The 14060-nt window shown below is 38.3% G+C and overlaps 1 protein-coding gene across 2 annotated transcripts in view; it reads right to left on the bottom strand.

Moving 5' to 3' along the window:
• Nucleotides 1-14060, bottom strand: part of glceb (glucuronic acid epimerase b) — a 73008-nt gene that overhangs the window by 41996 nt on the left and 16952 nt on the right. The window contains exon 1 of one of the 2 annotated variants that reach the window (XM_047363207.1): nucleotides 7837-7857. The exons of the other annotated variant lie outside the window; for it this stretch is intronic. The gene's annotated coding sequence lies outside the window, so the exon portion shown is untranslated. Of the gene's footprint in view, nucleotides 1-7836; nucleotides 7858-14060 lie in introns of those variants that run through there. 2 annotated transcript variants of the gene reach the window in all.

The raw sequence follows: 14060 nt of genomic DNA, 5'->3' as shown, positions 1-14060 counted from the left end.
ATGCATTAAACATTAACGCCAGAAAGCAAATGCGTATTATTAATTGCACCCATGATTAATTTATAGGCTTTTCAATAGCAGAGTCATTAATGTAAAGCCAGTCCATCAGTGTTTATGTGCAGAATGTGACATCAATGGTTTCCTTTGCAATTTATGCAACCAAGTCATTTCCATCCCCAGTGCTAAATCGCTAGATCAAAGAAAGCATATTGATTATTTCATAAAATGTGGTAATTTCCAAAGCTCTTTAAATAGATGTTGGAGAAACGAAACCAGCCGGGACACCCTTCTGTCACTGCATGGTCCATTGCAATTTGACTAGAAAGACAGATCATTGTGCTCATCGTTCCAAGCATTGTCTCACACATAGTGCTTGTTCCAAGATGAGCCAATACACTTCTTATGATTAATTATACAAGTAGGTAAGAGCCATAGCAAACCGGCTTTCTTGTGAAAAACAACCATTTTAAACATTTACAAATTATTAACACATCGTTTTGAAAACCTGTACATACATACTGTATAGCATGCCACCTACCTAAAATGTTTAAAGGTTCTACAAGAAAGAAATAAAAGTTTATTATCTTCAACATAAGTTTAGTCTGAAGAGACATAAGAACTGTGCCAGTCAGTGTGTAAAACCTGTTTTCTCATGAAAAGAGAACATCACTACCTAGTCGTATACCCAGGAGAATACAGGAACTAGAAATGTCAGCCGCAATGTTAATCAATAATCCCTGGCTACAGTGTAACAGCAATAATGCTTTTTGAGGCAGGTATGCTGAAGGAAGATGGTACATTTGTAAAAAAAAATAAATAAATAAAATGAAAGTAAATGTCTGCACAGTGCAGTTCTTCCTCCCTAAAGCTTATCCTGCAGCCTTTCTGGTATCATTTGAAGGCATGAGCATGTGTCGTTTGAACGCTGGGGAAGACGCATTAAGCAGGGCCTCCAACTGAGATTTTTAAGCATCAAACTTTCTCCAGCAATCTTAGGAATTTTTCTGCACTAATTTGATTCTTCCTTACATCAATTTTGGGAAAAGTCATGTTCATTCACATCAACTAAAAAAAGACAACTGAGGTATCCATAATGCCATAAAACACATTAAATGCTACAAAAAAACATTCTGCATTGCTTGAATATAAAAATCATTTAATAAATCTTTTCTCTAATCATACTTCAGATGATGGTGGGGCAAATACTCAAAATCTAAATTTTTTTCCTGTTTATTTAACGCATCAAAAAAAAGAAACTAGCTGCAAAGTCATAATCAGCATGACAGAGCTTAAAGTTAACCAAATGAATGGTGTCAGCAACTAAAGCCTGACCGGTGCAGCTGTAATTTGTGAAGGAAACATTAATGCTGGGGGTATAACTGGACACACCCCGGTTTTAAAGTCACACGTCGGTACATTTCAGTCAAGGAAAACAAACCAAACTGTCAAATTTTTGTTTCCTTTACTCTACAGTGAACAAAGCACGTGAAAAATGTCTGAAATTACATGCATTTTGTCAAGATGTTCTGACCATTTAAAGTGGACAGTAGAGGGTGTTTGCATTTTCTATTTGTTAAAGAAGAGGTCACCCCAATAAGCTTTGTCTAAAGCAAAATGACATTCAAAAAGTGACTATTAGTGACTGCCCCACAACACAACATAATGACAAAGGCAAAATAAATTGCCTCCAAGTAAAGGATGATTTGGCTACAACGCAGGAAAAAAACATTTCCTAAACTCTAACAACTCAAGGATCCCAAAAAAAAAGCTCCAAGTATAAACCCAAAATGAAATGTGAATGGGTTTCTGCAGAATGTTCTGGACCAAACCCAGTTCACAGAGCCTCAGACCAACTGGGCCCTCTGCCTACGTGAAAATCAGGTAAAGGAGGTGTAGAGTTGTCTTTTTATTATAGACTATTTCCTACAGCAAAAAGGAGAAAAAAAAACACTTTCTCAAAATAGTAAGAGATGTAAGAATTATTTTTAACTGGGTGTTAGAGGTGATTTTTCCAGCACCATTTATTTTTTAAAGTCAAGAGCTGAAAATCTAACTTGAAGTAGGTCAAAGAATAATTTTAAAATTAATCTGTTTCAAATGTTTAATCAAAGGCATTGAAGGTGAAGCAGCTTAGCTTCTCTTCTATGCAAGGAAATCGTTACCATATTTCAAATGAAAAAGCATTTTCAGAAATGCTTTTTCATTTTAAGAATGTGGCTGCATTGTTTGACTCATAAATGAAATTAGTAATCAATAATCCTATTTGCATTTTAATTTTCTTCTTCAAGACTGCTCATTCTTTCACTTAATTAAAATGAAAAAGAAAAAGACATTTGAGATTTATTTTTCAAAATGTACCCCAGCAAATTGATACCAAAATTCAATTTGAAATGTAAAATTTGAAAATGAAAAAGCATTTCCAGAAATGCTTTTTCATTTTAAGAATGTGGCTGCATTGTTTGACTCATAAATGAAATTAGTAATCAATAATCCTATTTGCATTTTAATTTTCTTCTTCAAGACTGCTCATTCTTTCACTTAATTAAAATGAAAAAGAAAAAGACATTTGAGATTTATTTTTCAAAATGTACCCCAGCAAATAGATACCAAAATTCAATTTGAAATGTAAAATTTGAAAATGAAAAAGCATTTCCAGAAATGCTTTTTCATTTTAAGAATGTGGCTGCATTGTTTGACTCATAAATGAAATTAGTAATCAATCATCCTATTTGCATTTTCTTCTTCATGACTGCACATTTTATGCCATAATCACAAAGAAAACAAAGCAGACATTGCTTTTTCGTTTTCTTGGTCCGACCGCAAAGTACTGCCCAGAACTCGAAAAAGCATTCAGAGCGGCGGGCGCAGCAGAGTGACGTCAGCAGCCACTCTTCCTCAGCTCCCGCTGACCGAGTTACCCATCTTGTTCGATAGGGGGCGCTGTGCACGTCTGCATTGCATTACATTGCAAACGTGCCGAGAAATTGATTGAATTGCAGCAAGGCTGAGCTCAATTTGTGACAGTGGCAGGCAGAACTGGTAGTTCCAGTGGCAGGCAGAACTGCCACAGCCTGCCACTGAAACTGCCACAGCCTGCCGCAGTGTGGCAGGGGATTCCGCGAGGATGCCAGAAGGTGCCAGACCGGCCGTAAAAGCTTGCCAATCTGGTTGCTGCTGTTTTTGTGGAAGCTGATGCTGATTATCGGCAAATGGGTTGTCATTATGTCATTGTTGTTATAGCCTGTTACCTTTACATAATGATTTCATTATTGATTATTATTTAATAAACAGCTTTAGACCCATAACATAAGGTGATTGTATTTACTTGACATGGAAAATAAATAGCACTATGTGTATGTGTGACGTGTTGAAAGGATGACGAAGTTTCATTGCAAAAAAGCCAGTTTATTATAGAGCACGAGCGGCTATTCTGAATTGTCACTCACAGAAAATTATAAATAAATGCTTAAAAACACGCTGGATGTCCCAGGCCATAAGGCTGCCACAAGGATGCCACAGCCTGCCACCGGAACTACCAGTTCTGCCTGCCACTGCCACAAATTGAGCTCGGCCCTGCTGCAATTCAATCAATTTCTCGGCACGTTTGCAATGTAATGCAATGCAGACGTGCACAGCGCCCCCTACCGAACAAGATGGGTAGCTCGGTCAGCAGCGAGCTGAGGAAGAGCGGCTGCTGACGTCACTCTGCTGCGCCGCTGCTCGGAATGCTTTTTCGTTTTCGAGTTCTGGGCAGTACTTTGCGGGCAGACCACGAAAACGAAAAAGCAATGACTGCTTTGTTTTCTTTTTGATTATGGCATAAAATGAGCAGTCTTGAAGAAGAAAATTAAAATGCAAATAGGATTATTGATTACTAATTTCATTTATGAGTCAAACAATGCAGCCACATTCTTAAAATGAAAAAGCATTTCTGAAAATGCTTTTTCATTTGAAATATGGTAACGATTTCCTTCCATACTCTTCAGGGTCATCTTAGCATATCAATTAGCACTGGGCTAACTCATATTATTGTCTTTACATATTGTCCAATAGTACTGACCTGTCAGAGGCAAAAGGTTGACATCTGGCATATGAATCAAGACCAACTTTATGGATCTCTCCACTGAAAGCATTTTAAACATTTTAGCCTGAGGATATTTCACTAGGAAGGATATTCTGTCATTAATGATCACAGTTGCTCCACATCTGCTGCCACCTGACACATGCAGCCATATATCATGACTTGCACTCAGGGTAAAAAGAGGGATGAAGACCCATCCTGTTGGGCATTCATAATACATTCATTTTCTCTGAGGAGTCAGAGGCTGGCCAAACATTCAATGATCACACAGCTGATACCAGGATGGAGCCAGCCATCAGCGACCATCTGATGCCCAGAGGATTATCTGAGAACTGAGTCTGCAGAGTACAGAGCGAAATTAGTGGAGATCCGAGATGTGGAGCCGGCGCGATCTGATTAAATGGAAATGGCTTCTCATCTGGTGCAGAGGCAGAAAGAAACCGGAAGTAAATTAACTAAATTGGCGAAGACACACTTCAGTAAACCTATAAGAGTAATATGAGAAGTACAGGGGTTGGACAATGAAACTGAAACACCTGGTTTTAGACCACAATAATTTATTAGTATGGTGTAGGGCCTCCTTTTGCGGCCAATACATCGTCAATTCGTCTTGGGAATGACATATACAAGTCCTGCACAGTGGTCAGAGGGATTTTAAGCCATTCTTCTTGCAGGATAGTGGCCAGGTCACTACGTGATACTGGTGGAGGAAAACGTTTCCTGACTTGCTCCTCCAAAACACCCCAAAGTGGCTCAATAATATTTAGATCTGGTGACTGTGCAGGCCATGGGAGATGTTCAACTTCACTTTCATGTTCATCAGACCAATATTTCACCAGTCTTGCTGTGTGTATTGGTGCATTGTCATCCTGATACACGGCACCGCCTTCAGGATACAATGTTTGAACCATTGGATGCACATGGTCCTCAAGAATGGTTCGGTAGTCCTTGGCAGTGACGCGCCCATCTAGCACAAGTATTGGGCCAAGGGAATGCCATGATATGGCAGCCCAAACCATCACTGATCCACCCCCATGCTTCACTCTGGGCATGCAACAGTCTGGGTGGTACGCTTCTTTGGGGCTTCTCCACACCGTAACTCTCCCGGATGTGGGGAAAACAGTAAAGGTGGACTCATCAGAGAACAATACCTGTTTCACATTGTCCACAGCCCAAGATTTGCGCTCCTTGCACCATTGAAACCGACGTTTGGCATTGGCATGAGTGACCAAAGGTTTGGCTATAGCAGCCCGGCCGTGTATATCGACCCTGTGGAGCTCCCGACGGACAGTTCTGGTGGAAACAGGAGAGTTGAGGTGCACATTTAATTCTGCCGTGATTTGGGCAGCCGTGGTTTTATGTTTTTTGGATACAATCCAGGTTAGCACCCGAACATCCCTTTCAGACAGCTTCCTCTTACGTCCACAGTTAATCCTGTTGGATGTGGTTTGCTGACATTACCCTGGATACCGTGACTCTTGATACATCACAAAGACTTGCTGTCTTGGTCACAGATGCGCCAGCAAGACGTGCACCAACAATTTGTCCTCTTTTGAACTCTGGTATGTCACCCATAATGTTGTGTGCATTTCAATATTTTGAGCAAAACTGTGCTCTTACCCTGCTAATTGAACCTTCACACTCTGCTCTTACTGGTGCAATGTGCAATCAATGAAGACTGGCTACCAGGCTGGTCCAATTTAGCCATGAAACCTCCCACACTAAAATGACAGGTGTTTCAGTTTCATTGTCCAACCCCTGTATGCATCCCATGTAATAAAAATAGATTTGGTGGAAAAATATACAATTTATACACAAGAAAAATGAGTGCAGGTGTAACTGAATTAATCAGAATGGTATTGAAAGGTTTCCCTTCAAAACTGTAAAGTGGGAGATCTCTCGCTCAAAGCATTCCCGCTGCTGGTGCTGGTCCACTGTGTTTCATCTAGTCCAAAGTCAGTGAAGCTGTCCATCAGGAAATTGCTTCTTTCATTAAACAAGCTTAATGGAGATGCTGATTTTATTTTCCAGTAGGACATGTCATCTGTCCATTCTGCCAAAAGTCCCAGCTTTCCATGACCTAAACCCCATAAAAAATCTATGGTCTACTGTCAAGATGAGTATGAAAGACATTAGCATCAGCAATGCAGACCAGCTAAAGGTCGCCATCAAACCCCGGCAGAGCCACAGGCTGACCGCCTCCAAGCCCCGCCGTACTGATGCAGAATTTCATGCAAAAGGAGCCCTGACCAGTTAAGGAGAGCATATACTGTACAATACATGGACATACTTTTCAGAAGGGTCACGTTCTTTTTTTCGTGGTCTTTTGTTATATTCCGATTTTCTGAGAAATTGAATTGTGGGTTTTCTTTAGCTGTAAGCCATAATTGTCAAACTGAACTGAAATTAGCATAAATATTTGTAATATCTGAGTTTCACTTTCTGACTTAAATTACTGAAATAAATTAAATCCATGAGAGGTTAAACCTTTTAGACTTCTTGTCTTCTTGCCGGCAGTAAAACAAGAAAACAAATTACCTAGGCAGCAGAGAATAAGGACATTTTCCTGAGAAAAACTTATCGGTATTTAGTCCCCATTCATTGCCCTATTTTTAGTACAATTTAAAAGCTATAAACCTGTTGTCCCAAACCAATCTCTTGTCCAGGGGTGTTTTTAGGGTCTCAAAATATTGGGAGCTTTAGCCCAAATCCAAAATAATTAGATTTCAATAAGGCTCCATTGTCTTTATTCTTATATTTCAAAATAGGAAAGGGGTATAAAGTTGATTTTCCTAAATCTTAGTCAAATGCTAAAATCCTAAAACACATTTATTTTATTATGCCAAGAGCTTTCGAAACATTTTATTAAAATTGTTCCTTCTTTTATGAACCTGTTCTCTTTTACCGCCATCTTTTCAGCCCTTTATTCCACTTCTGAAGAAATTTGACCTGCTAGAAATAATAAAAGAAACATTTTTCAACACAGTCTTTTGTTCTGCACTGAGCATGTGAGACATTACTGCAGTTCTTACTATTAAACACGTTGAGAGGAAAGCGTGTTAAGTTGTGGTGTTTAAAATATAGCATAGAGCCTCATCCTGGACCTTATCAGTACTAATATTACAGTTATTAATAACTGTATACATCTGGTATGTACGTCTCACCTTCAGTAGAACTGTATCCTTGTTTAATTAGTTTAGTTTATATAATATTACATGTGTAATTCAGAAAAATAAAATAGTTAACTCATCAATGGTCCACCTGTGATTAATTGCCATGATTTATGTCTTAATTATTCCACATCTTTAAAACCAGAGCTGCATGTTTAGAATCAGTACAGACGATATGAAAGAGAAGAGGGAGCCTTACTTTTGCTCTTTCTACTACGTCTTACTGGAACCAGGAGATATTTTCCTGGTTTATTGAGGAACACTTTTTTCTGTCTACATGTTGAACTAGACTATAAGACTGGCTGCAGTAATGAGATCAATGTGTTGATCTGAAGGATCTTTTAATGTGTTCAGCTACATTAAGATTAAATGCTTTTATTTTGACTGAAGGACCAGATATTTTCACATTATGATGCAGATCCAGCTAGAAGCTCACAGAGAAGGTTGCTACTGTTTTCTATCACAGATCATTTAACTTCACCTGTAGCTCAGGTGAAAGTTCGTCATCATGACCCTGAAGATGCTCATTAGAGTGAACCTCACCTCATGTCTTGCTGAGTGAATCAGTGATTAGCTGTAACTTACAATTAGCCCATTCCAAGTCAGCATTCAGGATTTACCGCTATCTTCTCCTGGGTTATACCGCTCTGCTTCCACCTCTTCCTGAACACACACCCTCCAGGCTCCCTCTCTTCGTTTGGCTCCATGGTTGCTCTGAAATGACCCTGTTTGAGATGCTCAGTGTAACTTTTCAGGTAATGAAGGAGGCAGGTCGACCTGGAGTAAACTGCTGTTCTGGACTTATCCAGAATGGAGTCAGTCACTGGCTGTGCACGTTGCGCATTCGTGGTGCTGCAAGTGCGCTAATAACTATTTTTTTGTCTTCTGCTTTTAACTCATTGTCAGGTTAGGTGGAGCGGGAGGTGATTATATGGAACACAATTGAAAAAATTTGATTGTTTTTATATAAAAATGTGAAGTCCAATGCCATTTTGTGGCTGCATCTTTTTAATATTTCTAAATTTCTTCTATCAAGAAGTCCAGGTCTAACTACGCGCCTGCTCTTGTCCTTGGAATATTCTCCCAAAGCACCATACCCATGCAACCTCCTCCAGCTCTCAAAACATTAGAGTTATCTTCACAGTGGATTAAGCAAAACAAAGAGGGTTTCAGTGGGTCTGGGTCACATGCTGTGAGAAACATTGCGGTTGTCACAAGCATTTAGGAATATAGATAGTAAATCTGGTGGTATTTAGGGGTGCTTTGCTTGCATTAGGCTGTTCTGTCGCTCCCATTTAGGGGAAGGGTCTGATGCCACAGTTTATGCCTGAATGCCACAGCCAAATACATGCGTGTTCTCCTTTATCCCTATGCAGAAACTGTTTTAGATTTATGAATTCAAGAAAAATGTATTTACTTTGTACAGATCATCAGTGGCCTTATGAGACAGAGCCCCTTTGCGTAAAAATTAAACTCACATTTTTGCATGCAGTCATTACAATCTCTGAGATCAGCATCAGAGAGATGGAATAAGCAACAAGAACAAACATGCCCTGGGGAAGCAGGTGGAGTCAATGCATAAAAACAAGAACAAAACATATCCTCCCTAAAACACTTTGGTTTCCTAGTTTCTGGAAACCAAATTGTTTTAGAGAGGATATGTTTTGGATTTAGAACCAGTATATACAAGCTGCAAGAGAAAACTAAGTTCAAAGTAAATAAGAAGGAATGTTTTTGGAAGCCGAACAAATACCCATCGCGCCTGTCGACACTCTGAGGTACTTTCTGTGTCGAACTCATTCATGCATGTAGGCAAAAGCTGGCATTTAGAATCAAGCAATAAGTCTCCAAATGAGAAAATAGTTTAAGATCAACTACATTTAGCAACAGAAATAAATTGGTTTAGGCCTAGGGATCTTGAATTGCCTCGTTATGGTTTTAAGATATTTGAAACTGCAGATATATAACCACTAATGATTCAGTTGTCTCCGATATTTATGTAGTTATTGCAATATGAGACAGATTATAATATGATTAAGAAACTGTAATAAAAATAAATGAAGATTTATTTTAAATAAACAGGACAGGTAAAAGAAGGTTACTGAACTTACTTTATAACTGTTACTTTACAATATCTTAAATGTATGTACAATGGGAGAGCTCCAAACTGTGATAAATGGATAAACGAACAAAACCAAATGCTGTTTAATGAGTGCTTCGTTAGGAAAACACATGTTATGATTTAATGCTTGTTTTCTTATTTTTTTCTCACCGAGTTTTATACAGACTGACACAGAGTTCAACAAAAATAATTTTGTGCATTTATTTTACATTTACTAAATCAGTATTGTTTTTTACTACTTATGTGAAGCTAAGTATTGAGTGAGCTCATTTCTAAAAGCCAAACACTTGGGTGTTAGAAAGATGTTAATAAAGTAAAAATCTGAAAATCAATTTACAGCCTTTGGGCAAGTTCATTTTTAATCTCTTTGCAAAAACCCAAAAATATACCCTCCGTTGCCACAGAACGGAGTCTGCTGAAAATGTTGAAATGCAACAAAACGTTTATTGTAATAAACAATAAGTGCTTAAAAAAACACACAAAAAATTCAATTACGTAAAACCTGCAGACTGTTATATGGAATACGGAAGCTAAAAAAATTACCAAAAACTAATTATGGCTTACTTACATTTTCCTGACACTTTTCTTACCTCAACATTACACAATGTGGCCACCACTCGTCATGAGCTGTAGCATCTCAGATATAAACATAAACATCTGTTGTTGCCATCAACAGGCACAGTGTGAATGCCTGACACTTGCTGCTAGATCTGGATTTATGTTTGTATTCAAATTTTCTTTACAAGTCACCAAATAAGTCCTGAAAGAAAATCATGTTTTTTTTATATTTTATTACATGCTAAGGTATGAACCAGCGCAAAGTTTATGCATACTGCACAAATGTTGTCTCTCTAATTACCTAACTGAAAGTGTAAACTAACACAGCTACCAGAAATAAGAGCCAAAATACTATAAAATTTAAATAACATGAGTCACTTCCTACTTGCTTTTGTGTCTGAGAACAGCTCTGAACGTGTTAGCAGCACAGACACTGCGGCATGAGCTCTGAGAAAGAGGGCTGTGCCCCAGCTGTCTTTCACATGAAGACAAGACTTGCATCTTCAGAACCTTGTTAGTTCTGTAAAAAGGCCACAGACTGCTAAGGAATATTAAGCAGCTGAATCTGTTGAAAATAAAAAAGATTTTGGAACAGAGTGGGAAGCCTCGGCAAGGCTTTGATTGTATACATATCGCTCAATCTTCAGCAGATATGATGGAATGAAAAAATAAAGACAGTTGAACAAAGACAGAAGAGGGACAGAAGAGAGTCAAAGGGCTGTTCTACCCTCGGTCTTCTGCATATGCATATATCATTATTCGCCAATCAGAGAGGCTTGCTCTTGAAATGTCAAGAACTCTCACTAAAAAGACAGAACCAGCCGGCCAGAAATAGAAACAAAAAAGAAGAAGTAGAGGATCAGAGGGTTTCGGTCGGTGTTTTTTTCCCCGGACACACTCCGTTACTCGTTTCATGCAATTCATGTTGTGAAGGCATTTAATTCTTCCTGGATATTTGATCACCATTGAAAAGCGATGAATACCCAAAAATACACATAAGCCCCCTTTGTTGACAAAGTGGTAGTTGGATTTTACCTGGTCGATAGACAAATTAATACCTAGTTTTGGTATACAACTGCAAAGATGAGGCATTTCCTAGGCCTCATCACGAATAAATGACTCCAGTTGGTCCTGACTGGAACATGACAAGACAGCAAGAAGGCATTCAAGTCAAGGTCTTGTGAAAGTAGCAATAGATGATGGAAAAAAAAAAAAAAGACATCGACCTGTTTACTGATATTTTTAACATTTTTATGCATTTCAGTTCATTTTTGAGTGACAGTCCTTAATGCATAGTTACTTACAAATATATGTGATATTGCCATATAAATATGCAGCCAAGATATGGAACAAAAGCAATGAGAAGAAAACTATCAAACGACTTTTAAACTTGGAGAGCTAAGTGTCAGAGCTATCCGGATAAAGATCCACACAACAAAGTATTTAAATTTGTTAAACCTCTTTAAAACCATTAAACTTTTCAATTATTCTTTAAATTGCAATAAATTATATCCTCAAAATATCGACACAGAGTTGTGTTTTGTATTTGACTTATGTTGTATGAAGATCAGGTGGGGAAGAAAACACCCAAATAATTAATCTGTGTGGGTTATTAGCTGGTCCTATAAAATGACCCTGGAGAGATTTGTATTCAGATTTGCTAAACAAATTTGCAAACGTGGGTGCCATGCAGATCACCTTCCATTGTGGTCAGAGTAACTGGATCTGAAATAACCAAGAATTAATCTGGAGTGTATTCACAGATGATTAGAGGTTTTCAGCTTGTGATTGGATCACCAGGACCCATTATAGCACAAGACCAAAAAGAAGCCCTCTTGTACAAAAAAACTGAATGGAGTCAGACAGCAGATTAGCAGGTCTTGATATAGCCGCTGACAACACAACCAACAACCAACAATATCAAAATCAGTGTTGTCAAAAATAGTAAAATACATGACTGTGCATGTTAAGTTTCTACGATCGTCTTTTAGATAAACAAGCTGATTTGATAACGGCACTCTCATTGCGACTAGTATTTTTGCATGGACGTGAGATTTAGCACGATATCCCACCTCCTACTCCAATCACACTTTAGCTAATAACCTGTCAGCCCTGTATTGTGCCCCTACTCCATTAGCACCTGTTGTTTTTGAAAAGGGTCAGAGGGAGATTTCACATGTAAAGCACCTTGACACACCCAGCTGAAGAATTCAGGACAAATGTCAAGAGTCTTTAGGCCATCTAGTAACATGTAGGCAACGAAGATGAGAGCTCTTCAGATGAAGAGCCCTGAAGTGATTTTAGAGGGAGGAGGAGGAGGGTGGGGGGTCATCTCTTTCAACCTGACCTTGTCTTTACTTTATTCTGCGACTTTTAGTGCCCTCTACAAGCAAATTATATCTTCCATCAGGGAAGCAGCATACTGCCAATCTTCAGCTGCCTCTCCTGAATGTAATCGCCGTTTGTCTTTCTGCAGCTTGCAGGCCATCTCCATTTCCTTCAATTTACCTCACATGAAAAGAGTTATTTTAGCAGCACTGAAATACTTTGGCTATAAAAACATAAAGCTATTGATTAGTTTTGAATTCCATGTCTGAAATATGTAATCTTCCTGCTTTGTAGATTTATAAAAAGGCACTGCCAGTTTGACAGAGTCCAGTCTATCAATTTGTAACTGCATTTGTAACCCAGAGCGTCCATGTGGCTTGGCTTTCACACCTCTGTCACTGTCCGAATGTCCACTGGAACCAATTCAGAAGGAGGGTATCTGAGGAAATCAGTGCGTGGATTAATGCCAGGACTAGCTGCATTTTATCTGATCACTGAAGAACATGGGTATGATTATATTTACATTTTAATCAAACTGATAACAACAGCCTCAATGGCAAATAGCTTACATTGTAATAGATTTTAAAAAAGTTCACAAATTATTTTTAGGACTTATTTACAAGACACACATATGCAAACCCAACCTCTATGCAGCTGGCTGCATCACAATAGTAAACTATCCAACAATGGCAGAACAGCTGTTATTAGATAGGAATGTGATCCAAGCAACTGTTTCTGTGTTTGCTGTATGCACCATTATAACTGGTGAAGATTCTCGGTCATCCAGGACAGGGTAAATCCAAAAAAGGTTCAAATAAAAACAAACAACTGGACTTCAGTTCTTGTAGTTGAAGATGTTTTGCTCTTCATTCGAAGGCAGTGAGGGAGAAGTTCCAAGCTTTTAGGGGGTTGTGATGTGCCGTTCTACACGTCTACATTCACATGCAGATATGACTTCCCTAACAATAGGCGTTGCTAGCCTGGAGCACAGAGATGTTCAGGTCACATGCAAGAAGGTGTGAATTGGTTTGCGAGAGCCCTTCGGATGAAGAGCAAAATGTCTTCAACAACAAGCAGTGAAGTCTGCTCGTTTTTTAACCTTTTTTGGATTCATCATTATAACCCACTCAATATCACACTTTAGCTGCATTGCATATTTAAAAGATTTAGTTCAGTGACACAATAATTCAGTAAAATACAGATTCTTACGACAATACAAAATGCTGTGTATATTTAGCTTGAAGCGGCTGCAGAAGATGTTATATATTTTACTTCTCAATGCCATTTATTTTTGGTGTTTTCCTTCAGTTGTATTACATGAATGCACAGATAAACTTTGCTAACAAGGACCTTATTCACTGCTTGAAGCAGGAAACTTGGAATACCAGTAACTCAAAATATGCCAAATGTCAAAGCCCTAGACAACAAGCAAACTCAGTACTGCCCTGGCTTCTTTTAATTAGGTGTGCAATTATCAGGCTTTTCTTGGCTGACACCAATTTACTGTTTTCCTTTGGAACTGAACTGCTTATTCCAAACCTTCAATTTAAGGACTATAACAAATAAAATGGGAAATATGTGCTGCAGGCTCTTTGAAAGTAGTATTAGTTTTAAACCCAACAGGAAACAAAGCAATTATATTATCATTTTTTTCCCAACAGTTCCAAGATTTTTATTCAACTAAAAAGATATGCATGAAAGTAAATGCTGTTTGTAGATGTGATTACAGAGCAGAAATCGTGGAAGTTCTTAAATTTGATGCATTTCATTAATAAAATTATTATTGTTTTTTTAGACATTT

This window comes from Girardinichthys multiradiatus, chromosome 4 (assembly GCF_021462225.1).
Source record: "Girardinichthys multiradiatus isolate DD_20200921_A chromosome 4, DD_fGirMul_XY1, whole genome shotgun sequence".
Classification (NCBI taxonomy): Eukaryota; Metazoa; Chordata; class Actinopteri; order Cyprinodontiformes; family Goodeidae; genus Girardinichthys; species Girardinichthys multiradiatus.
Note: the sequence above shows the minus strand (reverse complement) of the source record. Positions and strands in the feature narration are given on the sequence as shown.